This window comes from Equus caballus, chromosome 1 (assembly GCF_041296265.1).
Source record: "Equus caballus isolate H_3958 breed thoroughbred chromosome 1, TB-T2T, whole genome shotgun sequence".
NCBI lineage: Eukaryota > Metazoa > Chordata > Mammalia > Perissodactyla > Equidae > Equus > Equus caballus.
The window spans coordinates 80,591,290-80,606,379 of NC_091684.1; the positions used below are offsets into that span (position 1 = coordinate 80,591,290).

The 15,090-nt window shown below is 68.4% G+C and overlaps 3 non-coding genes across 3 annotated transcripts; all 3 read left to right on the plus strand.

Moving 5' to 3' along the window:
- The first annotated feature begins 6,855 nt into the window (after positions 1 to 6,855).
- On the plus strand, positions 6,856 to 6,974 carry LOC138919515 (5S ribosomal RNA). Its single transcript, XR_011429728.1, has one exon. It is a non-coding gene; the product is annotated as a 5S ribosomal RNA (ribosomal RNA).
- A 3,948-nt stretch (positions 6,975 to 10,922) lies between these two features.
- Positions 10,923 to 11,041, plus strand: LOC138919517 (5S ribosomal RNA). Its single transcript, XR_011429730.1, has one exon. It is a non-coding gene; the product is annotated as a 5S ribosomal RNA (ribosomal RNA).
- A 3,930-nt stretch (positions 11,042 to 14,971) lies between these two features.
- Positions 14,972 to 15,090, plus strand: LOC138919518 (5S ribosomal RNA). The gene has a single exon (XR_011429740.1). It is a non-coding gene; the product is annotated as a 5S ribosomal RNA (ribosomal RNA).

Sequence of the window (15,090 nt, forward strand, 5' to 3'; positions counted from 1 at the left end):
CGACCTGCGGGGGTGACGTTCCAATCTGCGCACGTTTCTCAGCCTTGCCGCCCCGAGCGTCTGACGTGGGCAGGAGAGCCAGCGAGAGGTTGCTGGGCTGGCCGGCTGTCACCTGGGCCCAGGGTACCAAGTCGGAGCAGTGAGGTTCCTGAGGGCCAACGGCCGGCCAGGCCGGGCTCGGGTCGGGTGAGGGTGAGGACAGGCCTGCGGCCCGCATGGGCATCTGCGCGTCGAGGCGGACCTGCGTGCAAAAGGTGCACCCCTGCCAGGGCGTGCTAGGCGTGCGGAGTGAGAGGAAGCTGTCGCCCCAACTGAGCATGTTCTGGATTGGACACCTTACTGGATCAGGAGCCCACATGGAATCGGACGCGGCCTCCACGCCCAAGGCCGTGGGGGGACGCCCAAAGGGCCTCGCCCGCGCAAGATTGGGAAAAAGAAGACCGAGAGGCGCTCCGTGGCTCCAGGCGCGTCCCCCTTGAGCCGCACGTGGCAGTCGTGCGTTAGGCATCTCGGTCTCCCTCTCCGGGGGCACGCCCTGACCTGCCCAGTGGGCGCTGCTCCCGGACGCTGAAGACCCGGCTGAGAGGAGAAGTCTGCGCTGTCCGCCCGACGCATGCAAGGGCGAGCGTCTGCCGCAACGAACCATGAAAGAGACTGGCTTCCCTGCCCCCTGCCATCTCAGCAAGTAAGTTCTCCTGGGCCGTTTCCCGCGCGGGGGCAGGCCAGGTCCGCGCCGGAGCCCCCCAGTCACAACGGAATTCAGAGAGCGACCAAGTCCCCGGGCGGAGGGTTCCCGCCGCGGCATGCGTTGGCTGTGCGGCACGCCTCCAGCAGAGGCTTCGGAGTGCCATGCTCCCCCCTGCTCCCTCGCCTGTCCACCTGGACGATGCACGCACAAGACTTCGGCTCACATTCTGAAGCCCCTGTCCCCGGGTAGTGAAAGGAATTGGAGAGGGTGCACCCCTCCGTGACTTTCCCCGGGAGGCAGGGCGAGACTTTCTCCGGATGGATGGCGCCTGCCCCAGGCTGTTCCGGGCCGCATACTCTGGCGACCTGTCCTGGGTCAGCGTGTGACAGGAACACGGACCCCCGCAGCCTGGTGCCCCCTCTTGAACCGCAAGGACGTCGGGTACGTGGGCGAGCGTCTCACCAGCTCCGCAATGTTCAGCCTGGTCCGTCTCTCCACACCAGACGCAAGGCGTCCAGCCGCGGCTCCCTGGCTCCCTTGGGCAGAGGTGAACCCTGCGTGCCAGGGCCGCTCCTTGTCTTGCGCGGAGCGGCGGTCCCCCCGGAAATCGCTGGTTCCAGCACTCCGCTGGGGACCGCTAATCCGACTCTGCTGTCAAAGTCGACAAAGGTGCCCCCTCGTTTTGGCGACAGTCGGACCTCTCGCGGGGAGAGTCTAGTGGCCGACGCGTACCAGGACGAAATGGGAACTGGTCGCCGTCAGAGGGTAGCCTGTCAGGGGGGGCCGGCGGACGTCGGATGAGCTTCTGTGGATCCTCGTTTCAGCCGTCGGCCCAAGGGAGCAGGATGCTTCTGTGGGCCCCTCTGCCCGATGCGTTGAGCTCCCAGCCGGGCCCCGCAGTTTCCCGTCGTTGCCCTCCTGCCCCTTCAAAAGTCTCCTCCTCCGGGGTCCCGCGGCCGGACCGCGGAGCGAACGCCCCCCGTTGCCTTCGGGACCGGGGCGAGGCGGTCCCGCCCGGTGGAGTCTTCGGGGGCCTGCCTGCTCTCGGCTTCTGGGCCGCAGTCATTGGAAGCCGCCCTCCCTCGACCCCTCGGGCCCCCGAATTCTTCGAGAAGGCCTCTACTCTGCCGAGCAGCCCCACCGGGCCGGCGTGCGGCTAGGTCGCACTTGCGTCACTGCAGTGATTGCCTTGGGACTTTCGGTCTCGCAAGCGCTGCTACACTGCACTCAGCAGCCCAAGATATTGGAACTTATAGCCCTTCCCCTTTGTCTGGAATTTCGCAAACTCGCTCGCCGGGGGGGGCGCTCCGGGAGCCCCTGCGTGAGTGCGCAGCGGCGCTTGTTCGCACGCGAACTCCGGGAGGAGACACCCGCGGGCTGGGCCTCCAACATTGGTCAGGGGGAGCCAGGGATCTGATGCACGGGATGGGAGGGCGCTGGGCCCCTAAGTGCACCGCCGGCATGGAGCAATGGCAGCGCCGCTAGACGGGAGCCCGGAAAAGCACGAAGGACTAGCCCTCTGTGGGCAGTCGTACTGGCACGGGAGACACCTTGCCCCGGCGGTTTGCTGCGGAGCCTGCCCGCCTCCAAGCTCTTCGGGCGCCTGGTTTCAGCGGGGGTGGTGGAGAAGCAAAGGCCGCCGCTCCGCCTTCCTTCACCGCTGGCCTTCCGTGGGGCGGAGCCGGCGTGAACCGCAGGCGGTCGGAGCTCACAAGCTCGCCTTGAGGTCGGTTGGGGATAGCCAGGTCTCGAGGTATCACCGTCGGAGCACGTGCCCGGCCCCTTCTCCTAGCGCGTTCGGACCAAGCGAACTGAAGGCGTCAGGAGCCAGAGCCGCACGAACCGGACTCGCCGGACGCCTCCTGCGGGTTCCCGTTAGTACGAACCGGCCTGGCCCAGAGAACGCGGCCCCTCTCTCCCTGCGGCGGACCCTTGCCTAGAGGGCTACTCAGTGAGAGGGACTGTCCGTGCAGCCTTTCGCGCGAGCCGCGTGTGGAGTTGGCGGGAGCGTGCGATCGGGCCCTCATTGTTCCCCCGCACATCGGAACGCCGCCCTGGGACGCCTCTAGACACCCCTGCTCGCCAGAAGTCCTCGTCACATTCGCCCCGTCATGTGCCTAGGCGGAGGGGAAGCTTGGTTGGAGGACTCTCGTCCCCTGAGCAGGTGGCGCTCGCGAACTGTCAGCAGATCGATTAGTAAGGTCGAGCTGCTCGACGCAATGCGTCCCCTTGTGTCCTCGGGCTCCCGGCAAGAATCCGGTGCAGCCTGTTGCGCTGCGATCTCAGCCTGGGGTTTGGAGCGCGCCGCTTGGGATTACCCGTTGAAGGACGGAGGCTGGGGCCATCCTGCCAACAGTGATGCAGGGGCTAGGCCTCAGAGTTGTCGTGCTCGCGGGGCTTGAGGACGGCCAGCAGGCGCCACGTACCGTGTCTGCAGTCCCCGTTGGCCGTTGCCGTGGGATCATCGATCGGGTGCCTTGCGAGAAGCAGGCCAGCGGGCCGGGACTCTGCCAGTGCGCGGCCAAACGCCCAAGGGAGGCAAACTCGCCGGCACGGACCTTTTCACACCTTTCAGCGCCGACTCCCGAACAAGTGTAGGACCTCCAGGCCCCGAAGAGCGCCTCTGGAGGAGCAGTTTTTCGCCGAAGCCTCCCCAGCCGAGCCAGGGGTCTAGCCACTCCGTGTGTTGGGCGATGGGTTCGCGCCCTGTTTCTCTGCGTGCGCTTCGGGGTTCGGCGGCCCCCTATGAACTTCTGTGCCCGTTGGCATGCTGCCAAGCGTAAAGAATCCGCCTCCCCCGACCCCCCTCACTACCGCCACCCGGCTCCTCGGGCCGCATCGCTAGGAAGAGAAGGACCCGTCCGCCGGCCCCCCAGGGCCCCACTCTGACGCAGAGTGCGGGCAAATCCTGGGGTCCGGCAATGGTCGAGCGGTGCCCAAGCCCGACTTGGAGGACCAACATCGGGTTTGATGCGCCGCTTCAGAGGGACTTCCCAGGTTTCGTGCCGCGGACTTCCCCTCCCGGGTCCCCACCCCAGAGCCAGGTTGCGGACCCCCTTCCCTGGGCAGGTTAGACGTTGGGAGGGATCACGGAGTCGCAACCGACGCCTCAGGCGAGGTCCGTTGCCGGTCACCACCTCCCGTTCCGAGCCCCTCCGTTCGACCAGTGGAGGAGGACCCGAAAAGGCAGACCTAGAGGTCGCACGAGACGGGCTGCAGCAGGACGCACCTGGGCGCCCCGATCCGCGGCCGCTTGCAGTAGGCCTCTCGTCCGGACCCCGCCCTCTCGATTCGAGGAGCGCCCTGGGCGACAAACGCGGAAGACTTCCCCCCCAGGAAGACGGTGCCCCTGACTCCACCTCGCTAAGTTGGCCCGGGGCTCCAATCTTGCGCCCCGAAGCTGGTCTGCCGGAGCGCCCGAGCCTGCGAAGACAGCAGGCCTTCTGTTCTGCTCAAGCTCCCGGTCTCAGCGGGTGACCTGGGTCGGGGCCCTCATAGGTCCCGCTGGCCCTCTCCGCCTTGGGGGCCGCCCACTGACGTGCTAAAACCGGCACTGCCGGCTTGGGCGGGTCCGGGCGGGCCCTCCGGGGCAGTGCTGGGTCGCGTTCCCCTTCCCTGTCGGTTTCCTCTCACCAGGCTCCCCACCGCCGCACCGCACTTCCCCGGGCCCCCGGCCGCGAAGGCGGAGCACGCCGACACGGTCCCACGCGAGGAGCAGGCGACATGCAGCCTTCGCCCGGCTCCCCCTGAGTTCTCCACGAGGAGGCTGGGATTCTCGCCGGCCAGGCGCGAGTTGCCGCGTGTCGTGGGGCCACAGGGTCCGGTGCACGGGGGCGAGTTGCGCTGTCTGGGGCGGCTCACCCGGAGGACAGAGGGTCGTGCGCCGCCCTTCAGGGACCTGTTGGCTCTGTGTTCTCCTCTCCCGACCCTGCCAGCGCGGAGGAAGGAAGACGCCCTTATGAAAAAGTGTGCAGGGCCAAATCCCTTCTGGACCCGGACACCGTCGATGCCCGGGGCTCTCCGTCCGCCACACAAATAGACGTGCATGCAGTGGGCGAACTCACATTGCCCCCACCTCTTGAGAGTCACTGTAACAGCCGCGGGGGTGGGCCCCCACGCTGCCCTTCAGAGGCTCAAGGCAGGGCGTGCAATCTGCCGCCGTCATCCAGCCCTGGGGCCGCAGTCAGGGAGGGAGTCCTTCCTGCGCCGGCGGTTTCGAGACGTGTCCGTTTTCTCCATGTCTTGCAGTTCCGGATGCGGGGGGTGAGCAGACCCCGATGACGCTCCACAGCAGTGCATGTTCGGCCCCCGCACCGCGGTGCGCGTGCTCCCGGCTCTCAGTGAGGGACTCACACGCCTCGCCGAGAAGTGGTGTCAACTCAGGACCTCCCTCGAGGCCAGTCGCCCAGGCCAGCTCAGGCCCTGGGACTGCCCCATGATTCCAGCGCGCCGCGGGTGACCCAGTCCAGGGGGCCTTTGACCCCCTCCGGCAGGTCGCCCCCGTTCGACGCTGTCGCCCGGCGCCACCAGTGCGAGGACTGGGCTGGTCGACGAAGGTTCGGGCCTCCGCTTTCACCGGCCCGGGAAAGGCCTGCCTTTGCCTCCACTGGAAATGCAAGAATTGGACATCCGAACTGTCTAGGCGCCTTCCACCCCCGGAGCCATTGGCTTCGCCGTTCCCTAGGCCGGGGTCAGCGAGGGGGCACCGGTAGGGCTCGTGGTCCCTGGGCCCTTCGTCTGGTCCGATGGCGCTGGGAGGTGGTAATGTCCCTACCTGCGCTCGAGCAGACTGTGGACGCTGTGGTCGTCGGGGAGGGGGGTTCTGTACGTCTGGTAGATTGCGTTGGTTTCTCGGGCGAAGTTCTCCGTGTCCTGACTTTTCTGGCTGCTCGTTCTGTCAACTCAGGAAGTCCGGGGGCGCCCCGCAGAAAGAGGAAAAGAGCCAGAACGAAGAGGCGAAGAGAGAAGGAAAGAAACACACAAACACGCACGCGCACACAAAAACGCGCACACACAGAGCGAGAGCGAGAGCGAGAGCGAGAGCGAGAGCGAGCACCGAGCCCGGCTGCCTGTCCGTGGCTCCTGGGCGTCCGGGTCGCGGGACAGGGATCCCAGGAGCGCTGCACTCCTGAGACCCTGTCTGCACGTCCCAGGGCCCCAGGGGTGATCGCCAGCCCCAGGGCCCCCGCCTCCTTGCCCGGGCCCAGCTCAAGCACCACCGCCCTCCTGTGGGGAAGCTGCCTCTTGGGCAGGGCCTCTCTGTGTCAGCGTGAGCGTCTGTGTGTCTGTCCCGGGGGGTGTCTGTCTGGGTCCGTGTCTCGGATCCTCTCAATCTCTCTGTCTCTGCCTCTGTCTCTGTCTCTGTCTCTGTGTCTCTCAGGTCGGTCAGTCAGGAGCTGTCCAGGGTGGCCGCGGGGCCTGAGGGGTTGAGGGCGCGGTCCGGGTCCCGTGGGCGGGGCGCGGGGCGGGGCGGGGAAAGGGTGGCCCCGCCCTGGTCTCCCCGCGCCCCCGCCGCCCGCCCCGGAGGGCTTTCCGGTGATGCCCTCTGGTCGCGCCGGTGGCTCCAGCTGGATTTGGGCAAGTTGGGGCCGGGCCGGAGCGGCGGCCGCCGGGGGTTGTTGGGCCCGGGTTCGTTGGGAGGCGCCTCGGGCCGGAGGGGCCTCGCCGGCCCGGGGCCCCGACGCGCCGACGCGCCGACGCGCCGACGCGCCCGACGCCCCGGGCCACCTGTCCCCGAGCAGAGCAGCCGGATGTCCTGCGACCCGTCGCCGGGATGCGGGCGGACAGGAGGCCTGGAGCGTCCGGGGCCGGCTTGGGAGAGCGCCTAGACTTGCGCCCCGCCGCCCACAGTCCCCCGGGGTGCCCGAGGCCTCCCGCGCCCTGGGCGGGCGGCAGGGCAGGGCAGGGCAGGGCAGGGCAGGGCAGGGCAGGGTTTGGCTGGCCGCGGCGGGCGGCGGCGGCGGCGGCGGCGGCGGCGGCGGGAGGCAGTGGCAGGCAGGCGGCAGGCGGCGGAGCGCGGGGCGCAGGGGGACGCGGGCGGCCGGTGCGCGTCACAGGGGCTCGGGCGCGCGCGTCACAGACGCCAGGCGACGGCGCGTCACAGGGGCCAGGCGACAGCGCGCGCGCGCGCGCGAGGCTTCTTAGGGGCGCCGGCGGCAGCCGCCAGCGTCTACGGCCATACCACCCTGAACGCGCCCGATCTCGTCTGATCTCGGAAGCTAAGCAGGGTCGGGCCTGGTTAGTACTTGGATGGGAGACCGCCTGGGAATACCGGGTGCTGTAGGCTTTTGCCTCCCGCCGCCTCCCTCTCCTTTTGCGCCCCCCCCCCCCGCCCCCCGGCCCCAGCGCCGCTCCCTCCACGCTCCTCCCGCCCCTCCTCCCTCCTCACCGGTCGCCCCATTGCCCCGCCACGCCCCCACGCGCTGTCCAGCCGCGCGAGTGCCCCGCGGTCCGCGGCCACCGCCGGCCGCCGCCGCCGCCGCCGCCGCCCAGCCCTTCCACCTCGCGGCCCCACGGGAACCCAGGGCCAACCGGGGCCGGCCCCGCGTGGCCGTGCCCCCGACGCCGCCCTCGTCCGGCGGGCTCCCTCTGTCCTCGGCGGCCTCTTCCCACCCGCCAGGCTCCTGAGAGACCCTAGCGGTCCACTCGGCCGGCGCGGCACCCAAGCAGTTGGTCGAGTCGTGGTGTGCGATGGAACGGATCCCGCTCCGGGCTGCGGAGGCCCGGACAGCTTCAGCAAGCTGCCAGCAGCCCCTCCGTCTTCCAGAGCCCATCTAGGAAAGACCCCGGGTCAGGCCTCTCCAAACAGCACCTACAGAAGGACGGGGCCCACTGGGCTCGAGAGGAGCCTTCCGGGCCTGGCCATCCATCCCAAGCGGGACGGCTTCTGGATTTTCTGATGCCTGCGCCGTGTGTCAGCTTCTCCAAGTCGGTACCTGGCTGTCCTTGATACCGTCGTTCGCGAGAAACCCTCGTTTCCGCACCGGAGTTGGTACGGGTCCTTTTGTGTTGTCTTTCCTTAAAGACGTCCCCTTCCCCAAGTGTCTAAGTTTCAAGCGCCTCCCCCCGCTCCCCGGCTGGGATGCAACTCCGTCTCCGTCTTCGCTTTTGTCTTTTGGGGGGGGGGGGGGTCCTGCCTTCGTTTGAAAGGTCGGTGTCTGGCTCCTCGTGGATCCCTTGCATCCGTTTTGATTCTGAACAGACTGGATGGAAGGATTAGGAATCTTGCTGCGCTGGCCCAGGGTTTTGGTGTCCCCTCACTCAGGTGCCTCACTCTGTCCTGCCCCCCTCCTGGCCTCTGTCTGCCAGAGGGAGTGGACGAGTCCCCCGAGAGGACATTTCCGTCCTCAGCGGCCAGCCCTTCCTGGCTCCTTGGCTTGAGCTTTCATATCGTGCGGCTCGGGCAGCTTTGAAAGTCTGCTCTTCCCCTGCCTGTGTCCGCGCAGACTATCGCGGAAAGGGGATCCGGGAAAGCGGGAGGGGAGTTTGCTCCAGGGGAGGAGAGCGGGGATGACAGGGAGGAGGAGAGGGGAGACTTGCCTCAGATCGCACGGACTTTTACATTTTCAAGGGGGGAATTCATCAAGGTAAGCCGTCTCTTCCCCACCGCAGACAGAAAGCAATAGTTGCTCGCTGTGGAGAAGCTGGGACATGCGGGCAGAGCAGGAAGAGAGGACCTCAACCTCCATCCTCTCACCGTTCAGCAATCATCCTGGGAGCGAATATCCTCGTGTTTCCCTTTTCCCGTGGGCCCCACTTTCCCTGCCAGAGCAGACCCAGGGCACCTGTGGCCTGCTTCCTGCTTGCCCGGGATGGCGGGGTGGCGGGGCGGGGCGGGCCGCGCGTCGCTCCCTGCAGGGTAGCGCCCTGGGTGGTTCTGGTTCCGACGGCTCCCCCAATCTGACCTCCGATGAGCGTGTTCTGCTGGGAGAACTGGGGCTGTGTCTCCGTAAGTTTCCCGGAGTGCGGGCCCGGAGGCTTGGTCTCAAACGAAGGCTCGGCAGCAAGGGCCGCCGTTCCTGCGAGGGACTCGCCCTCCCTGAGCGGCAGTTGCCTCATCTGGTTGGAAAGGGGGTCCTGTTAGTGCCTCGTCGGTGGCGTTGTTGCGAGCGCGGAAGCGGGAGCACGGAGCACACCGCTCAGCACGGAGCGCGGCACTGGTTGGTGCGCGCTCATCGTCTGCCGTCCTTCCCTGTGAGCATAGTGCTTTCCGCCGACATTCGCCCGGCACCTGCGGGCCGCGTGCCTGCTTGGGGCCGGACCCAGCAGCCGAGGACGCAGGTGCCAAAATCTCTGCCTTTGGGGGAGTTCGCCGCCTCGTGCCTGGGACGGGAGGACCGACGGCAGACCAACACGTCCCGACGAGAGGCGGCGTCCCCGACGACGGGACGCGGTGCCGTGGGAAATGGAGAGCCTGGCACAGCCGAGGTCCTGGTCAGACATGCGTTGATGGCGTCGCTCTCTTTCCCCCAGCCCGCCCCCCGCCCCCCCCCCCGGCCCCCCCGGCCCTTTCCTCTCCCTCGCGTCCCGAGGTCCCCTTTCCAACGGGATCCAAGAACGCCCACAGGGCCCAAACTCTTGAGATGGGCAGTGCAGACATCGTGCACTGGATCCCGGGTGGACGACGGGAGAGGGCTGCGGCCCAGAACCCTGAAGCCCAGAGGTCTCGGGACGGGGATACCGGTGACGTCGGGAGGCACCAACGGGTGTTCCGACGTGCGTTTCCCTCCCCGTAATCACACCGTGGCGCTCATCCGTCCATCCTCGGCGTGCTAGCCATCTTGGTAAAACTAAGGAGACTTAACGGGTGAGCTAACCTGTGGGAGACCCTGGGTAATGTCCCTACCTGCGCTCGAGCAGACTGTGGACGCTGTGGTCGTCGGGGAGGGGGTTCTGTACGTCTGGTAGATTGCGTTGGTTTCTCGGGCGAAGTTCTCCGTGTCCTGACTTTTCTGGCTGCTCGTTCTGTCAACTCAGGAAGTCCGGGGGCGCCCCGCAGAAAGAGGAAAAGAGCCAGAACGAAGAGGCGAAGAGAGAAGGAAAGAAACACACAAACACGCACGCGCACACAAAAACGCGCACACACAGAGCGAGAGCGAGAGCGAGAGCGAGAGCGAGAGCGAGCCCGAGCCCGGCTGCCTGTCCGTGGCTCCTGGGCGTCCGGGTCGCGGGACAGGGATCCCAGGAGCGCTGCACTCCTGAGACCCTGTCTGCACGTCCCAGGGCCCCAGGGGTGATCGCCAGCCCCAGGGCCCCCGCCTCCTTGCCCGGGCCCAGCTCAAGCACCACCGCCCTCCTGTGGGGAAGCTGCCTCTTGGGCAGGGCCTCTCTGTGTCAGCGTGAGCGTCTGTGTGTCTGTCCCGGGGGGTGTCTGTCTGGGTCCGTGTCTCGGATCCTCTCAATCTCTCTGTCTCTGCCTCTGTCTCTGTCTCTGTCTCTGTGTCTCTCAGGTCGGTCAGTCAGGAGCTGTCCAGGGTGGCCGCGGGGCCTGGGGTTGAGGGCGCGGTCCGGGTCCCGTGGGCGGGGCGCGGGGCGGGGCGGGGAAGGGTGGCCCGCCCTGGTCTCCCCGCGCCCCGCCGCCCCGCCCCGGAGGGGTTTCCGGTGATGCCCTCTGGTCGCGCCGGTGGCTCCAGCTGGATTTGGGCAAGTTGGGGCCGGGCCGGAGCGGCGGCCGCCGGGGGTTGTTGGGCCCGGGTTCGTTGGGAGGCGCCTCGGGCCGGAGGGGCCTCGCGGGCCCGGGGCCCCGACGCGCCGACGCGCCGACGCGCCGACGCGCCCGACGCCCCGGGCCACCTGTCCCCGAGCAGAGCAGCCGGATGTCCTGCGACCCGTCGCCGGGATGCGGGCGGACAGGAGGCCTGGAGCGTCCGGGGCCGGCTTGGGAGAGCGCCTAGACTTGCGCCCCGCCCGCCCACAGTCCCCGGGCTGCCCGAGGCCTCCCGCGCCCTGGGCGGGCGGCAGGGCAGGGCAGGGCAGGGCAGGGCAGGGCAGGGCAGGGTTTGGCTGGCCGCGGCGGCGGCGGCGGCGGCGGCGGCGGCGGCGGCGGCGGCGGGAGGCAGTGGCAGGCAGGCGGCAGGCGGCGGAGCGCGGGGCGCAGGGGACGCGGGCGGCCGGTGCGCGTCACAGGGGCTCGGGCGCGCGCGTCACAGACGCCAGGCGACGGCGCGTCACAGGGGCCAGGCGACAGCGCGCGCGCGCGCGAGGCTTCTTAGGGGCGCCGGCGGCAGCCGCCAGCGTCTACGGCCATACCACCCTGAACGCGCCCGATCTCGTCTGATCTCGGAAGCTAAGCAGGGTCGGGCCTGGTTAGTACTTGGATGGGAGACCGCCTGGGAATACCGGGTGCTGTAGGCTTTTGCCTCCCGCCGCCTCCCTCTCCTTTTGCGCCCCCCCCCCCCCGGCCCCAGCGCCGCTCCCTCCACGCTCCTCCCGCCCCTCCTCCCTCCTCACCGGTCGCCCCATTGCCCCGCCACGCCCCCACCGCTGTCCAGCCGCGCGAGTGCCCCGCGGCCGCGGCCACCGCCGCCGCCGCCGCCGCCGCCGCCGCCCAGCCCTTCCACCTCGCGGCCCCACGGGAACCCAGGGCCAACCGGGGCCGGCCCCGCGTGGCCGTGCCCCCGACGCCGCCCTCGTCCGGCGGGCTCCCTCTGTCCTCGGCGGCCTCTTCCCACCCGCCAGGCTCCTGAGAGACCCTAGCGGTCCACTCGGCCGGCGCGGCACCCAAGCAGTTGGTCGAGTCGTGGTGTGCGATGGAACGGATCCCGCTCCGGGCTGCGGAGGCCCGGACAGCTTCAGCAAGCTGCCAGCAGCCCCTCCGTCTTCCAGAGCCCATCTAGGAAAGACCCCGGGTCAGGCCTCTCCAAACAGCACCTACAGAAGGACGGGGCCCACTGGGCTCGAGAGGAGCCTTCCGGGCCTGGCCATCCATCCCAAGCGGGACGGCTTCTGGATTTTCTGATGCCTGCGCCGTGTGTCAGCTTCTCCAAGTCGGTACCTGGCTGTCCTTGATACCGTCGTTCGCGAGAAACCCTCGTTTCCGCACCGGAGTTGGTACGGGTCCTTTTGTGTTGTCTTTCCTTAAAGACGTCCCCTTCCCCAAGTGTCTAAGTTTCAAGCGCCTCCCCCCGCTCCCCGGCTGGGATGCAACTCCGTCTCCGTCTTCGCTTTTGTCTTTTGGGGGGGGGGGGGTCCTGCCTTCGTTTGAAAGGTCGGTGTCTGGCTCCTCGTGGATCCCTTGCATCCGTTTTGATTCTGAACAGACTGGATGGAAGGATTAGGAATCTTGCTGCGCTGGCCCAGGGTTTTGGTGTCCCCTCACTCAGGTGCCTCACTCTGTCCTGCCCCCCTCCTGGCCTCTGTCTGCCAGAGGGAGTGGACGAGTCCCCCGAGAGGACATTTCCGTCCTCAGCGGCCAGCCCTTCCTGGCTCCTTGGCTTGAGCTTTCATATCGTGCGGCTCGGGCAGCTTTGAAAGTCTGCTCTTCCCCTGCCTGTGTCCGCGCAGACTATCGCGGAAAGGGGATCCGGGAAAGCGGGAGGGGAGTTTGCTCCAGGGGAGGAGAGCGGGGATGACAGGGAGGAGGAGAGGGGAGACTTGCCTCAGATCGCACGGACTTTTACATTTTCAAGGGGGGAATTCATCAAGGTAAGCCGTCTCTTCCCCACCGCAGACAGAAAGCAATAGTTGCTCGCTGTGGAGAAGCTGGGACATGCGGGCAGAGCAGGAAGAGAGGACCTCAACCTCCATCCTCTCACCGTTCAGCAATCATCCTGGGAGCGAATATCCTCGTGTTTCCCTTTTCCCGTGGGCCCCACTTTCCCTGCCAGAGCAGACCCAGGGCACCTGTGGCCTGCTTCCTGCTTGCCCGGGATGGCGGGGTGGCGGGGCGGGGCGGGCCGCGCGTCGCTCCCTGCAGGGTAGCGCCCTGGGTGGTTCTGGTTCCGACGGCTCCCCCAATCTGACCTCCGATGAGCGTGTTCTGCTGGGAGAACTGGGGCTGTGTCTCCGTAAGTTTCCCGGAGTGCGGGCCCGGAGGCTTGGTCTCAAACGAAGGCTCGGCAGCAAGGGCCGCCGTTCCTGCGAGGGACTCGCCCTCCCTGAGCGGCAGTTGCCTCATCTGGTTGGAAAGGGGGTCCTGTTAGTGCCTCGTCGGTGGCGTTGTTGCGAGCGCGGAAGCGGGAGCACGGAGCACACCGCTCAGCACGGAGCGCGGCACTGGTTGGTGCGCGCTCATCGTCTGCCGTCCTTCCCTGTGAGCATAGTGCTTTCCGCCGACATTCGCCCGGCACCTGCGGGCCGCGTGCCTGCTTGGGGCCGGACCCAGCAGCCGAGGACGCAGGTGCCAAAATCTCTGCCTTTGGGGGAGTTCGCCGCCTCGTGCCTGGGACGGGAGGACCGACGGCAGACCAACACGTCCCGACGAGAGGCGGCGTCCCCGACGACGGGACGCGGTGCCGTGGGAAATGGAGAGCCTGGCACAGCCGAGGTCCTGGTCAGACATGCGTTGATGGCGTCGCTCTCTTTCCCCCAGCCCGCCCCCCGCCCCCCACCCCGGCCCCCCGGCCCTTTCCTCTCCCTCGCGTCCCGAGGTCCCCTTTCCAACGGGATCCAAGAACGCCCACAGGGCCCAAACTCTTGAGATGGGCAGTGCAGACATCGTGCACTGGATCCCGGGTGGACGACGGGAGAGGGCTGCGGCCCAGAACCCTGAAGCCCAGAGGTCTCGGGACGGGGATACCGGTGACGTCGGGAGGCACCAACGGGTGTTCGGACGTGCGTTTCCCTCCCCGTAATCACACCGTGGCGCTCATCCGTCCATCCTCGGCGTGCTAGCCATCTTGGTAAAACTAAGGAGACTTAACGGGTGAGCTAACCTGTGGGAGACCCTGGGTAATGTCCCTACCTGCGCTCGAGCAGACTGTGGACGCTGTGGTCGTCGGGGAGGGGGTTCTGTACGTCTGGTAGATTGCGTTGGTTTCTCGGGCGAAGTTCTCCGTGTCCTGACTTTTCTGGCTGCTCGTTCTGTCAACTCAGGAAGTCCGGGGGCGCCCCGCAGAAAGAGGAAAAGAGCCAGAACGAAGAGGCGAAGAGAGAAGGAAAGAAACACACAAACACGCACGCGCACACAAAAACGCGCACACACAGAGCGAGAGCGAGAGCGAGAGCGAGAGCGAGAGCGAGCCCGAGCCCGGCTGCCTGTCTGTGGCTCCTGGGCGTCCGGGTCGCGGGACAGGGATCCCAGGAGCGCTGCACTCCTGAGACCCTGTCTGCACGTCCCAGGGCCCCAGGGGTGATCGCCAGCCCCAGGGCCCCCGCCTCCTTGCCCGGGCCCAGCTCAAGCACCACCGCCCTCCTGTGGGGAAGCTGCCTCTTGGGCAGGGCCTCTCTGTGTCAGCGTGAGCGTCTGTGTGTCTGTCCCGGGGGGTGTCTGTCTGGGTCCGTGTCTCGGATCCTCTCAATCTCTCTGTCTCTGCCTCTGTCTCTGTCTCTGTCTCTGTGTCTCTCAGGTCGGTCAGTCAGGAGCTGTCCAGGGTGGCCGCGGGGCCTGGGGTTGAGGGCGCGGTCCGGGTCCCGTGGGCGGGGCGCGGGGCGGGGCGGGGAAGGGTGGCCCGCCCTGGTCTCCCCGCGCCCCGCCGCCCGCCCCGGAGGGGTTTCCGGTGATGCCCTCTGGTCGCGCCGGTGGCTCCAGCTGGATTTGGGCAAGTTGGGGCCGGGCCGGAGCGGCGGCCGCCGGGGGTTGTTGGGCCCGGGTTCGTTGGGAGGCGCCTCGGGCCGGAGGGGCCTCGCCGGCCCGGGGCCCCGACGCGCCGACGCGCCGACGCGCCGACGCGCCCGACGCCCCGGGCCACCTGTCCCCGAGCAGAGCAGCCGGATGTCCTGCGACCCGTCGCCGGGATGCGGGCGGACAGGAGGCCTGGAGCGTCCGGGGCCGGCTTGGGAGAGCGCCTAGACTTGCGCCCCGCCCGCCCACAGTCCCCGGGGTGCCCGAGGCCTCCCGCGCCCTGGGCGGGCGGCAGGGCAGGGCAGGGCAGGGCAGGGCAGGGCAGGGCAGGGTTTGGCTGGCCGCGGCGGCGGCGGCGGCGGCGGCGGCGGCGGCGGCGGGAGGCAGTGGCAGGCAGGCGGCAGGCGGCGGAGCGCGGGGCGCAGGGGACGCGGGCGGCCGGTGCGCGTCACAGGGGCTCGGGCGCGCGCGTCACAGACGCCAGGCGACGGCGCGTCACAGGGGCCAGGCGACAGCGCGCGCGCGCGCGAGGCTTCTTAGGGGCGCCGGCGGCAGCCGCCAGCGTCTACGGCCATACCACCCTGAACGCGCCCGATCTCGTCTGATCTCGGAAGCTAAGCAGGGTCGGGCCTGGTTAGTACTTGGATGGGAGACCGCCTGGGAATACCGGGTGCTGTAGGCT